The following is a 12997-nucleotide window of genomic DNA, read 5'->3' on the forward strand; positions in this document are numbered from 1 at the left end:
TGAGGAATAGCTCGTGTCTGGCCATTCTGCCATGAAGGCCTGATTTGTGGAGTGCTTCAGTAGTGGCTATCCTTCTGTAAGTATCTCCATATGCGAACTTTGGATCTCAGTCATCGTGACTTGTCTGACCACATCTTTGGAAAACTTTCAGTTTTGTGCCTTGACACACTCCTGTCACTGATGTACAGAGAAATCTCTTAGCTTCAGAGTTTCGTCGTGATGCATCCTCAATCATCCAGGTGTTCATCTGGACACAGCATCGAAAACACTACGTCCAGGCTTCAGAGCTTAGGTTGTACACAGCATACGCCATTGACAGTGCGGCCTTCTGCTGACAGGTTCATGTTTTTCCTTCATTCAGATTAATTCAGTAGTCACAGGTAGCCTCCATTTAAGGACCACTGATAAAAGTGGGAGCTGTAGCACAAGTGATCATGCGGAAAAAGTGAATCGAGTTGAAATTAAAATGAGTCTGAAAGAGACCTAAAAATCCAAATGTTCTGTAAACATGAGCTTGTCCTGAGGCATGACAATAATTATTTGTCCTTGAGGGAGCACGCGCCTGTGAGCTCTTAGTCAAGTGCCATTAATGCAATGTATTTGCATCCTATTGTACTGTCGTGCTGTCAAGTCCTCATGAAGTTGTACTGTTGGGGCCTTTCTGAGATGTTCTGAGTTTACTGCTATTTATATTCAATACTTTATGATAATCTTAAATGCAATTTAGTAAGTTTTCAGAAACGCAGTTTGACTCTAACCCCAGAGCAGTCTATTCTCATTTTTGGAGCAAAAATATTACAGTTCTTTCAAAGTCCCTGTAATACACTGGACTAGGACAAAAGCCAGGCGGCTCACCTTGATTGATACATATATCGTACATACACACATTATGTATAGATTTCATTTCATTTTGTTTGACTATTGAAAAAGGTTTTACTCCGGTTGGTACAGTTGTTGTTTGGTTAGATCTTAGTTGAACTGCAGCGTGTGGCAATTAAACAACATATTTTAGGAATTAGCAGTGGTTCATGGTCAAAGTAGCCATTCATTTTACCTGAATCCTTGAGTCTCTTCCTTCCCCATTATGTACTTCCATCTATTTTCTTAGCACGTGAATTTCACCTTCCTCTGTCTCATCCTTGCTTCTCCACAGCTGGTGCTAGCAGCAGCCTCCTGTGACTGTGATTATTAGTTGCTGCTGGCAGAAGTCGCAAAAGTACAGAGATTCTGTACTTAAGTAGAAGTACAGATACTTTGTTACAAAATGCTCCAGTAAAAGTATGGATTCAACTTCTTTACTCAAGTAAAAGCAAAAAAGTACCGTACTCTAAGCAAGAAAGTTAAAAGTAGCTCCTTTAAGGACAATTCTACCATCTATTTTTACACAAAAGTAACTGGACCTTTTGCTATACAAATAATACAATAATTCTAGTACATGAGAATAAAAATGAAAGCACTCATCTTCTATCCGCTATTTAGGACACAAGCAGTACAAGAGAATTAAATATATGTGTTTATTTTTTCTCTTGCCTACATTGTAGAATGTGACTTTGTATAAAGTTGGTATAACAATTAAATTCCATCAATGAACCATCATCAGCTTAAATGTAAATGGTGAGCCCCCAGCAAAGGTAGGAAGAGGGACTGGTCGCATTAATTAGTTTGACTGGACGATCCAGTGTCAGCAATGAAAATGAGCAAATGGGCTGTTTACAGTGCTTGTAAGACTGGTGCACAGCAGCCCTTTAAGTGGAGCACATCTGTGCTTTGACAGGTATCTCACCTCTGTCAGAGAACAGTAGATGTTAAAAACCAGTCAAAAATAGAATCCATGCCATCAAAGATGACACAAATCTACAAATACAAAAAAAGACCATAAGTGGTTGAAATAAAGCCATCTACTTATTAAAATATGTGATAAAATGACAGCAGAACATTTTGTCTCTCTGATTTTGATGTCTAGAAGCAATGAGTGCTCCACCACAGCACGGTGGAGGTCAGCAGTGCAAAAAGAGATCAAAATCACGAGTTCATCAAGCTCCAGTCTGCTCTAAAGACTCTGTTTCTGAGTCGTTTCCTGCCAGAGCCACTAGTAGAAACCCCCCCCCAAAAAACTGTCCCCCACTAGTAGAAGAGGGGGATATCATTTTTTATATTATCTTACTTGTCATCTTAGACAGTCAGCCTTGGCTGTGACTAGTTCCATGCACTTGTTCAAACCTGTTTTCGAGGGCCACTCGGTAGAAGATGGTTAAACTAAAGTGAAAGTGTCCTCAGATGGAAAGCAGCTGAAATGACATGTAAATTGAACTGATGGGCTGCTTAAATTCACAGTACAAGATGAAAAAGGATTTACTGAACTATGAATAATGCTAAGCTGTTCTAAGAAGTTCAAGTATAAAAATATTAGAAATAAGCGTAGTAGTTCCACTAATTTACATTTTTGTGTTTTGTGTCCCACTTTGTCTTTTTCAAAAATTTGATGAAATCAAATATTTTCAGAATTCTAAAGGAAATAATGTGAATGATAATGTGAAGTTGAGTTCACCATAGGTGGTTTATAATAATGATAAAAAAAAAACCCCTAAAATGTAAATTAAAAAAAAAACATACTACAATATGTATGAGACAGAAAGGTTTTTTTTCTACATTTTATTCTAAGCACAGATCTTGTGGCGTTCTTGGTTGTGCTCCCACTAATATGGGTTTTGTACATCTGGCTTCACTTCACTGGCTCCTGTAAAATCATAGATTAAAATCCTTTACTTAACACTTCCTGTTTGACGAGGGAATAATATATCTCAGAATTCTCATAGCTATGTAATATCACAACAGTTCAGGCTTACTGTTCCCAGACCTGTGTGAGGCAGAGCCTTCAGCTGTCAGACGCCTCTCCTGTGGAACTTCCCATCATGCCCTGAGCACCTCTCCTCTACTCTTTTTCACTTCTTACCGTTTTTCTGTGTATTTCATGCAGCCCCTGCTTCATGTCATTAAATGTGTGTCTCTCTCTAACATGCTTCATCTTGTGTGGTTGAGCTTGGGATGAGTCTGGTCATGTTGGAGATTTCTTAATGGAACGTAAAAAGTTCCTGGAAATTACTGTTGTTGCAATTTGATGCTATATGAATAAAATGAATGACTTGAGTCGCCAATTTTCTTCTGGCTCCTCCTTATCTGTTATGTCCTGTGGAGATCCATATGGGCCTTTTAAAAATACCAGGAGGTAAGTAACTAGGAAGCAATAACAAGAAACCAGCAGGAAGGCAGCAGTGATTTTAAGCGTTTCTAATCTCTTTTAATCCTCTCTTGTCATTTCCTCTGAAGGCATATTAATGACAGTGATATGTCACACAGCATGCTCACATATTCTGAATAATCCCCATTTATTAGTTCATCAAGCTAAATGTATTGCCATTGCTTGACTTTGATAAAGGTTATCTAAAATATATTTTATTCTTAGATTTTATCACAACCTTCTATTCCTATGCTGCTCACCTATTTTAGCGAACCATCTATTTGCCATACTGATGTTTTAAATGTTAGCGCTAATGTTCTACTTTATGTTTGAAGTTTTGACATGAGCTGTCCTTAACAGAGTTCTGCACAAAGATCATATTAATCTCAGCTGTAAAGTACTGATTAAGCTGCAATGCATAAAATGTATTAATATAAAAAAACGAAAGTATCAGAGCCCCAAATATGTACGTTTTCAAAATGTATTTCTAAGCTTGTCCTTGCCTGCTGTGATGAATGCAAGGTTTTCTAAGCCTCACTTCTAAAACACTTTGAAATAGTACAAAGAGCGTTTGAATGGAGTTAATCAGGCTCTTGTTGCATCAGATCTCTAAATTTAATTGGCCGTTGACAGCGAATCTCAGTACACAGCTTGGTGAGTGACTTTAAAAACAGTAATGAATGGACTAATGGTGAGATCTTCATTGAGTTGCTCACAACCTGAATTTATAAGCATCCTGTGCCTGGATGAGAAAGATTAAAATTAGGATAATTAAATGCATAATACTACCAGACTAAGGTTAGAAATGGTTCATGCAACTTGTGTGACCACATCAAAAATAAAAAGTAATGATTTCACATCTTGCCTGCCACACTCAAAGGCAGCGCAGACTGAAAAGCCACCCATAGTATAAAGCGGGAGAAGCAATTTTGCAAAAATATTATACGCATTTTAGAAAGAGCTCCTGTGTTGTGTATTCATAGTGTTTATTTATTATGTCAACATGAAAGGTGACAGACACAGACAAAGGAGCAGAATTAATGCTCCTGTTCTATGCATGTCTATAGGATTTATTTAGTAAATGTTAAGTCTGCTTTACCCCTGCAGCAATGGTTAAATAACATGCTATGATGTGTGCATCTTGGCTCCTGGTAGCTCCTATTTTTTTATTCTGCCCACTTTCCAACACTTTTATTCTTTGTGTCTCTGCAGCAACTTGCAACATATGCTGTGAATCTGGATCAAAGTGGCATACCAACCAGCAAACCGCCACTGCAATCCTTATAGCCGTATCCACCTACTCAGATATAATACTGAATCCAACGTTGGAATTCTTTCTTTTTGCTCTCTCTTTTGATACAACTTAGAGGGGAACATGTGACCTCTTTGCTATTTTTAGCTTCCATTCACATGTTAAAATAACATCCTGCTCTGGGAATAATAGTGAGAACTTGTGCATGTATGACATGCTGATATATCATAATCATAATGTTCCTTCTCTCATGCACTGGATTTGTGTCAGGATGAGGTCGTGGACGAAAGAAGGAGGACCCAAACGCTGGACTCACGGTGCAGAGATGAAGAGGATTTATTGGAGGGTGAGTGAACAAAGCAGGACAGATGGAGTGACTGGCTGGCTGAAAGACTGGAAGAATGGCTGGCTGACTAACTGAACATACAGACGGAGGGACGACATGAACATCAACATCAATGACACGACAGAGAACTGGTGAAACCGAGGAACTTAAATACACAGGTGGATGATGACAATGATTGGAAACAGGTGAGTACAGGGCTGAACATAATCTGACTAATGACACGGGAGACAAGCTGGCACGGGAAAAAACAGGAAGTGAGAACATTAATGTGGCGAACCAAACTGAACACGAACAAACTGAAATCACTGGGTCAACGACCCAGGAACCCTGACAATTTGTCATCATTTTCAGAGCTGCAGTGGTAACATATAAAACATATAACCACCTGGACAGAACATTTTGTGACAGCACAAATGTGTATCAAAGGTTTGTGATATTAGGCTGCAAGTCATTCTTGGTGTTTAACTATATACCCCAAGGCTATACCTTCTGCCAGGCACCTCAGATACTCTGTTAGATACTTGTCCTGAGGATATACTTGGAATAAAATTTTTATTTTCTTTGTTCATAAGCTTTATATGAAGTAATGTGAGATAAGAGAATAGTTTTAAACTTTGAGTAACAAGAAACCAATCACACAGAGACAAAACTTTAGACAAAAAGTCATTCAGAAAACTGCTATTACCTCATTATCTTTATGAAAATAAATTATTCTGTAAAGATAACAATGACAACACAACATGACAAGATAACAGAATGTCTACCACTGAATCATTTTGATGTAAAAAGCTAGTGCTGTTAAGATATTTGTGCTCTTTTTGATACAGATGTCAAAATGTGAACTTTTAAAAGAAACCCTAACTGCTTAGCGAGCTTATATAGACACAGTACACACTGTGTATCTATATATAGACTTGCAGATTCTAGGTTAGACCCTCTTTTGCCTTCAGAATTTCCTTAATTCTTTCTGGCATAAATTGAACAAGGATATAATTGGTGGTATAATTGAGTCCATATTGACAAGACTGCACCCTACATCTGCTGCAGATTTGTCTGCATCACATTCATGATGTGAATGTGAACATTTACTATAGTGAACTCAAGTTCAGGAAAGCAGTTTGAGATTATTTGGTTTGTTTGCTTTGTGTTGCAACACATCACTGAAGATGAGAACACTGTGGTCACAAAGGGATGGACATGGGCAGCAATAATACTCAGGTAGGCTGTGGTGTTTAATAGATGCTCAGTTGGTACTAAGGGACTCAAAGTGTGTCAAGAAAGTTTCCCCTACATCATTACAATACCAGCAGCATGAACCATCGATACAAGCCAGGATTGGTCTATGCTCTCATGTTGTTTTGATGTGTACACAAAATTCTGACCCTGAATCTTGCAGTAGAAATCGAGACTTATCAGACTGGGCAACATTTTTCTATCATCCAGTTTAAGTGAGCCTATGTGAACTGTAGTTTCAGTTTCCTGTTCTTATCTGATAAAAGTGGCACTCATGTGGTCTTCTGCTGCTACAGTCACCTGCTTCAAGGTTCAACATGCTGTGAATTCAGAGATGCTCTTATGTATACCTTGATAATAATTCATTATTATCAGGATGTCCTAAAACCTCCCTGAAAAGCCTTCAGCTAATCCAAAATGCTGCAGCAAGAGTCCTGACAGGGACTAGAAAGAGAGAGCATATATCTCCTGTTTTGGCTTCCCTTCATTGGCTTCCTGTTAAATCCAGAATAGAATTCAAAATCCTGCTCCTCACGTACAAGGTCTTAAATAATCAGGCCCCATCTTATCTTAATGACCTTGTAGTACCATATCACCCTATTAGAGCACTTCGCTCTCGCTCTGCAGGCCTACTTGTTGTTCCTAGAGTATTTAAAAGTAGAATGGGAGGGAGAGCCTTCAGTTTTCAGGGCCCTCTTCTGTGGAACAAGATTCCAGTTTGGATTTGGGAGACAGACACTATCTCTACTTTTAAGATTAGGCTTAAAACTTTACTTTTTGCTAAAGCATATAGTTAGGGCTGGATCAGGTGACCCTGAATCCTCCCTTAGTTGTGCTGCAATAGACGTAGGCTGCCGGGGGATTCCCATGATGCATGGAGTTTTTCCTTTCCAGTCACCTTTCTCACCCGTGTTAATAGACCTCGCTGCATTGAATCATATCTGTTATTAATCTCTGTCTTTTCCACAGCATGTCTTTATCCTGTCTTCCTTCTTTCACCCCAACCGGTCGCAGCAGATGGCCCCGCCCCTCCCTGAGTCTGGTCCTGCCGGAGGTTTCTTCCTGTTAAAAAGGGAGTTTTTCCTTCCCACTGTCACCAAAGTGCTTGCTCATAGGAGGTCATTTGATTCTTGGGTTTATCTCTGTATCTATTATTGTATGATCTACTGTGCAATATGAAGCACCTTGATTTGGCACTATATAAGTAAAATTGAATTGAATTAAATCTAATTGGTTGTAAACATGGTTATTTTAGATACCGCTGCTTTGCTATTAGCTTGAAGCAGTCTGACCATGCTCCTCTGACCTCTGCTTTCAGTAAAGCATTTTTATACAGAGAACTGCTGCTCAATGGATATTTTCTCGTTTCCAGGCTATTCTCTGTAAAGCCTAGAGATAGATAGTTTTCCTAAACTGGCATCAGACCAAACTGGTACTAACAGCCACTTTATGTTCATAGTCACTTAAGTCAACTTTTGTCTGATGCTTGATTTGAGCTTCAACATGCTGTCTTGACCATTTAGATGCCTTTTTTTTTTTTTTTTTTTTTTTTTAAATGACATCAGAAACAGCAGTATGCGACATTACGTGATGGCAGAGCTTCAGTTCATCCTTTGTCTTTTTTTTTTTTTTTTTTTTTTTTTTTAATAAATAGGACAGGGGGAATGAATGAGAGAAAGAGGGGGAGAGAAAGAAAGAAAACCAAAGAGGAGAAGTGACGGTGAGAAGGGGGGGGAAGAGAGAGAAAAAAAAAAAGAACTCCTGGGTCACCTGTATGGAGAAAAAAAAAAAAACAAACAAAAAAAACAAACAGAGGAGACAGCAAACAACAAAGAGCAACATAATAATAGAGAAAACAAAGCACCATCACAATAAACTAGCTAGTCATAGATATCAATATTTACTAAATAATAAACGATATTGTGCAGCACGCAAGATAGACAGCGCACAGTGTGCTTTGAGGCAGCAGCCAAGAAAGCTTTAGTCCGCGTCTGTGAATACCCATGTGTGCATACCTGTGTGGATCAGCATGCTTGCATTCCAAAGGTTTCTCCATGTAATGATCTGCTAGGGAGTGTGGGGGGGCCACAGCCCCGTCCTCCAGGGTGTGAAGTGGGTATGGAGGAGATCAAAACTCCAGACATCCAGAGGCCCCCAGAATACAAGAGACCATGGAAGACCAACAGAGGGGCAGCCGCGCCACTGTTCCAGTAAGAGCTGAGGAGAGTCCCAGATGAGGGCTCGCCCAGCAGCTGCGGAGCAGAAGTCAGGGGGAGTTGCAGTGACGCGCCCGTGAGCTCCGCCGGCCCCCAGCTGCGCCTGAGTGACCGAGCCCCAGGCCGAGAGGCCGGGGGCACCCCACCTCCAAAGGGGCCCGAGCGAGCCCCAGGCCCCGACAAGCGGCCGCCAAGGAGTGAGCCGGTGTGTACCCGGACGCCCACCCCCAGATACAAAGAACCACCAACACACCGACACCTGAGGGAGTCCGCCACCGGCAGGGGAAGTGGTGGTGGGTGGAGATAGGCCTCCAAACCTTGGAGGACCATTTAGATGCCTAAATAGATTGAATTACTGCCATGTGGCTTTCTAGCTGCCACTGAGATTGGATATATCCTGCAGTGACAAATTACACAGGTGTACCTAACACACTGGGTGGTGAGTGCAGCTTCCTTAACTGCAGAAAGAAAGAGAGAGACCATGACTTCTAAAAACGAAATGTTTAAAAGTTCTGTCCAGAGACAGAAGATGTTCAGCAAAATCCTACAACTATCTTGAAGATGTCTCACCTGTAGTTAAGCGTGAAGCAGTGGAAGGCTGTTTAGTAAGACTGTGGAGTGCTTACCAGTTTGGTAAGTGTCAAAGCTACACATACTTATGTGCAAGACATATACATACACACACATCCTTTGTTATTACAAAATAGGCTCTGAAAAATGTCTTTATGCTTGAGCTTCAATATGCAAGTATGAGGTGCTATAGAGTCAGTCAACCACGGCATCTCATGTCTCCCAGAAGAGGCACAGTTGTAGTGCCTCTTCAGATAATTGGCTGTAAATATGGCATATTGCTGAGATTTTCTTTACCACATCAGTGAGTGCATGCTTACATATATGAGTTCATGCCAAACTTAACATTTTTGTTAATCTCTGGATGCCAAAGCTGAGATCTGCTGAAAAAGAATCCGATCTGAGCAGTTTATCTCAGATGCTTCAATAATAAAATCCTGTCAGGTGCTGAAAACAAATGCATTGCCCAGGCTGTCTCTCCTGCATTTTGTGCTTCCCGTTTAAATGGAATTCAGGTGAGACTGTTCCCTTGCTCACTCTCTCTGCCTAGCTCACACTCAGAAAATTAAATTTGGAGAAATAAAGAATGGCATTAACACTCTGATGGATCACAGTTAGTCTCAAAGTGTATTTACAAAGAGGTAACTGGAGACTGTTACTGCGCGACTCTGCCTTGAGGAGCCCTTTCATAAGGCTCTAGCTACAATAATGGGAGATGGTTTCCATGACAATGATGCACTTTTGAGGGGTAAATGAGCAGGAGCTTGAATATGAACTTTCAAATACCCCAACCCTCCCACCACCCCTCCCACCTGTAGGCAATGAGCTCCTCTTGATTGCTTTTGTCGCTGTGTGAGGTGGAAAAGAAATGTTTAATTTGCAATCATGATGACATACTGTACCATTAGATGAATCTGTGCACAGAGACACATTTTCAAGATTGCTTTTCATTTGCGTTTAACTTGTATCTCATCACAGTGACTGAGCATATCAGTTTTCTATTCCCATCTTAATCCTCTAATAACATAAAACCAAAGTAGTAATAGTGCAAAACAAAACAATCACACCAATCAATAATTGCATTAATACTTGACTCTATAATGTATGAAGAAAAAACTACTCCCAAGTTGAAATTCAGCCTCATTTTAAGATCTTTGAGCTAATTGTTTTGGCATTCAGTTCAAATATTTATTTATCTGGTTCAGTATCACTGTTCTCTGTAAACTAATACATAGGTCTAGTCAAGGTTATGACTGTACCCAAGCATGAAACTTAGCACCTGCCCACTATCTCCAATCAAAATAGGAAAAAAGGAAGAAAAGTGACTCATCATCAGGCTTAGAAAACAGTTAATGATCCATCCTGTATCCTTTTTTTCAGAGTAGAGATGGAAATGAGCAAGCGGCTGTAAAACAAACCTCTGTAAGCTGTCATTGTTCCCAACATCTACAATATTTTTTAATAAAGAATAAGCGCAATTTAAAAGTTCTAGAGTCACCACTTTACTGGAGTTCTACTATGGGAAAAATGCTTATTAATTAATTAACTAATTTATTGATTGATTTTTGGTGCTTTTATGATGTGAATGCTGCTATATTTGCCACCATTTGCCAAAGACAAATTTCCCACGCAGGATAATAAAGTTTATTCTTATCTTATCTCACCTTGCAATATTTAGTGGGCCAGGAGCAATATTTCTGTTGGTGACCAAAACACATAAAAGAGTGAACAATGAATGTGGATTTGGCAGATGGACAGATACTATCGTGCTTGGGCTCAGATTGGACAAAAAAAGAAGGCAAAAATGAAAGTAAGTGGCTCAGTAGAGAGGTCTCACAACATGAACACGACCAGGAACTGCCAGATGAGAGAAAAGGTGTTAGAGGTGAGTAAGAAATTTGTGATGTAATTTTGAGACCTTACTTGTTAGTTTCTCAGGAGATTTGGAGGGTCAACGATGGCAAACAGCTGGATGGCTCAGGTATGAGTACCTGGCAGCGTTTGTAAAACTCCTCAGGAGAATGGGGATCCAAGATAACAGATTTGTCAAGCAGGCTTTGGACAGCAAACTGGGAAACAGATGGAGAAACAGGGTTACAAGACAAAACGCAGAAGATCTCGCATGTTTCAAAGAGGGCCTGATTATCACCGCACTGGTGATAACATTGACGGAGGAAAGCTGCCCTTAAATATCATGAGCTTGATGAGTTAACTCTGAGCATGTGCGGAAGGATAACCCTTACAGAGAAGCTCCACCCACAGGCGGCCCACAACTCCACCTGAGACTTTGAGAGATGCTGACTTGAGATTAATGTTAATGTTACTCTGTGGCCTCTAAATGAACAAAATAGGAACTTTGCTAAGAGCCATAGCAAAGAGTCGCGGTTAAACAAACTTACCAAGTTAACTTTAGCTACTATGCAGCATCCCCTTTAACAACTTCCTTGCTATTCAACACTTCTTACTTCTGATTCCAGCAAGAAGTGTACTTAGCTACCCATGACTTGCTAACACAATCTCTGGAGAAAGCACGAAGGCCTCTTGAGGACTTAGAGAAATGAAAAACAGGAAAAATGGGTTACTGTTTTTCAGGAAAGCTATCTACCTGGAGGAAGGTGAGTGAAGCAAGACAATGAAAAAGAATTGAAAAGAAACAGTATGAAAAGAGGAGCAAAAGAAAGATGAGCAAGAGAAAAGCATCTTCACTGCATGAAGTAGAATTTCTATACTTCGTGACAAGTGCAGGCAAGATGAATTGTTGTAACCCACGTGTGTAACTGGATAATGGGATTGCCCTGCTTGTACATCAGAAAAGAAAAGCTGCCTGAAGAATAAAAATCTGTACACAAAGGGAAAAGACACACAGAGTCCGAATGTGTGGGAAGAAAAATGAAGAAAAATCCCATGGGCTAATAGTCACAGCATTAGCTGACTGCCATCCACCTTGACTGACCACAAAAGTCTCTCCACGGGAACTATCATTAAACCCTCCCAACAGGTGTCTGGGTGAGTGATTTTAACTAGAGTAAACAGAACAAGATTAATGGTGCGAAATAACACACAAGGGCCAGAAAGACAGCGATGCAACAGTGACCGTGTCAATGAAACGATTATTAATGTTTGGTAAGGTGCAGACATTGTCTTTGTCACTCTCATGCTTCTCATTGTGTGTTTTCCTGCTGCAATGTTTGGTGCCCTGGATAAACTAAGTATGTGTGTTCATGTGATCAAATGATTAGGAATATATTGTAAATGATTTCCAAAACATGGTGTGTAAACACCTCATTCAAACATGTATTACTCTATAAGTTTTGTCTTGGCATATTAAAGCAGCAGATGAAGTGAATGAGATAATAGTTTTTATAGCAGAGCTAATCAAAATACTTTATCATTGTTCCCTTTGTTGAATCTCTAGATTCAGCTGTTCAGCCCAGGCTGGTATGGACAAATCAATAGCAAATTTAGGATGTCAGCGCTGAGCCGGTAGCTTATTACATGAGCCAGTGTTATTTACTAGCTTTGGGCTGCCTACTCCTCCTTGGCCCTCCCTCCCTCTCTCTCACCTCTTCTCTTCTTCTTCCTCTGCATGTTCCAGGTAGTAGTACAAATAGTCCACCACACAGTAAAACCCACTCCCACTCAATGTCACCAGGAGATGATTCAGAGAGAAACCAACCTGTTACATGCCATTTCCATCACAAAGTTTTAATATTAGTCCTACAGCCCCAAACACAAGGCCTATAGCTACTTGTAGCTGCATTCTCTCTAGTTGCCACAAGGGGGCGCCTCCTCAGGTATCAAAAAGAAGTCGCTGCATAAAGTCTATGGAAAAAAGTTCCCAGCTTGCTTGATTTTTGACCTCTGTGAACATTTTCTGATGAGTTTATGATCTTAGTCACTGGTTTCAGATCTTAGTTAATACAACATGATGTTCTTTTTTGTAAATTATGGCCCCCATAAGAGTCAAAGCACACGATAAAGCAGGGTTTGGAACAGGACTGGCTAATGGCCCTTAGCTTCTCAGTCAGATCCACACCTTGCTCATTGGTTTCATAAAGCTACATGATTATGGCCAAAACAGTTAGCTTGTAGCATCACAAAGGGAAACCAGCGGATCATGGTTGCTATGTCCACCATTTACA

The sequence above is a fragment of the Aulonocara stuartgranti genome, assembly GCF_965226115.1.
Source record: "Aulonocara stuartgranti genome assembly, chromosome: 6".
Classification (NCBI taxonomy): Eukaryota; Metazoa; Chordata; class Actinopteri; order Cichliformes; family Cichlidae; genus Aulonocara; species Aulonocara stuartgranti.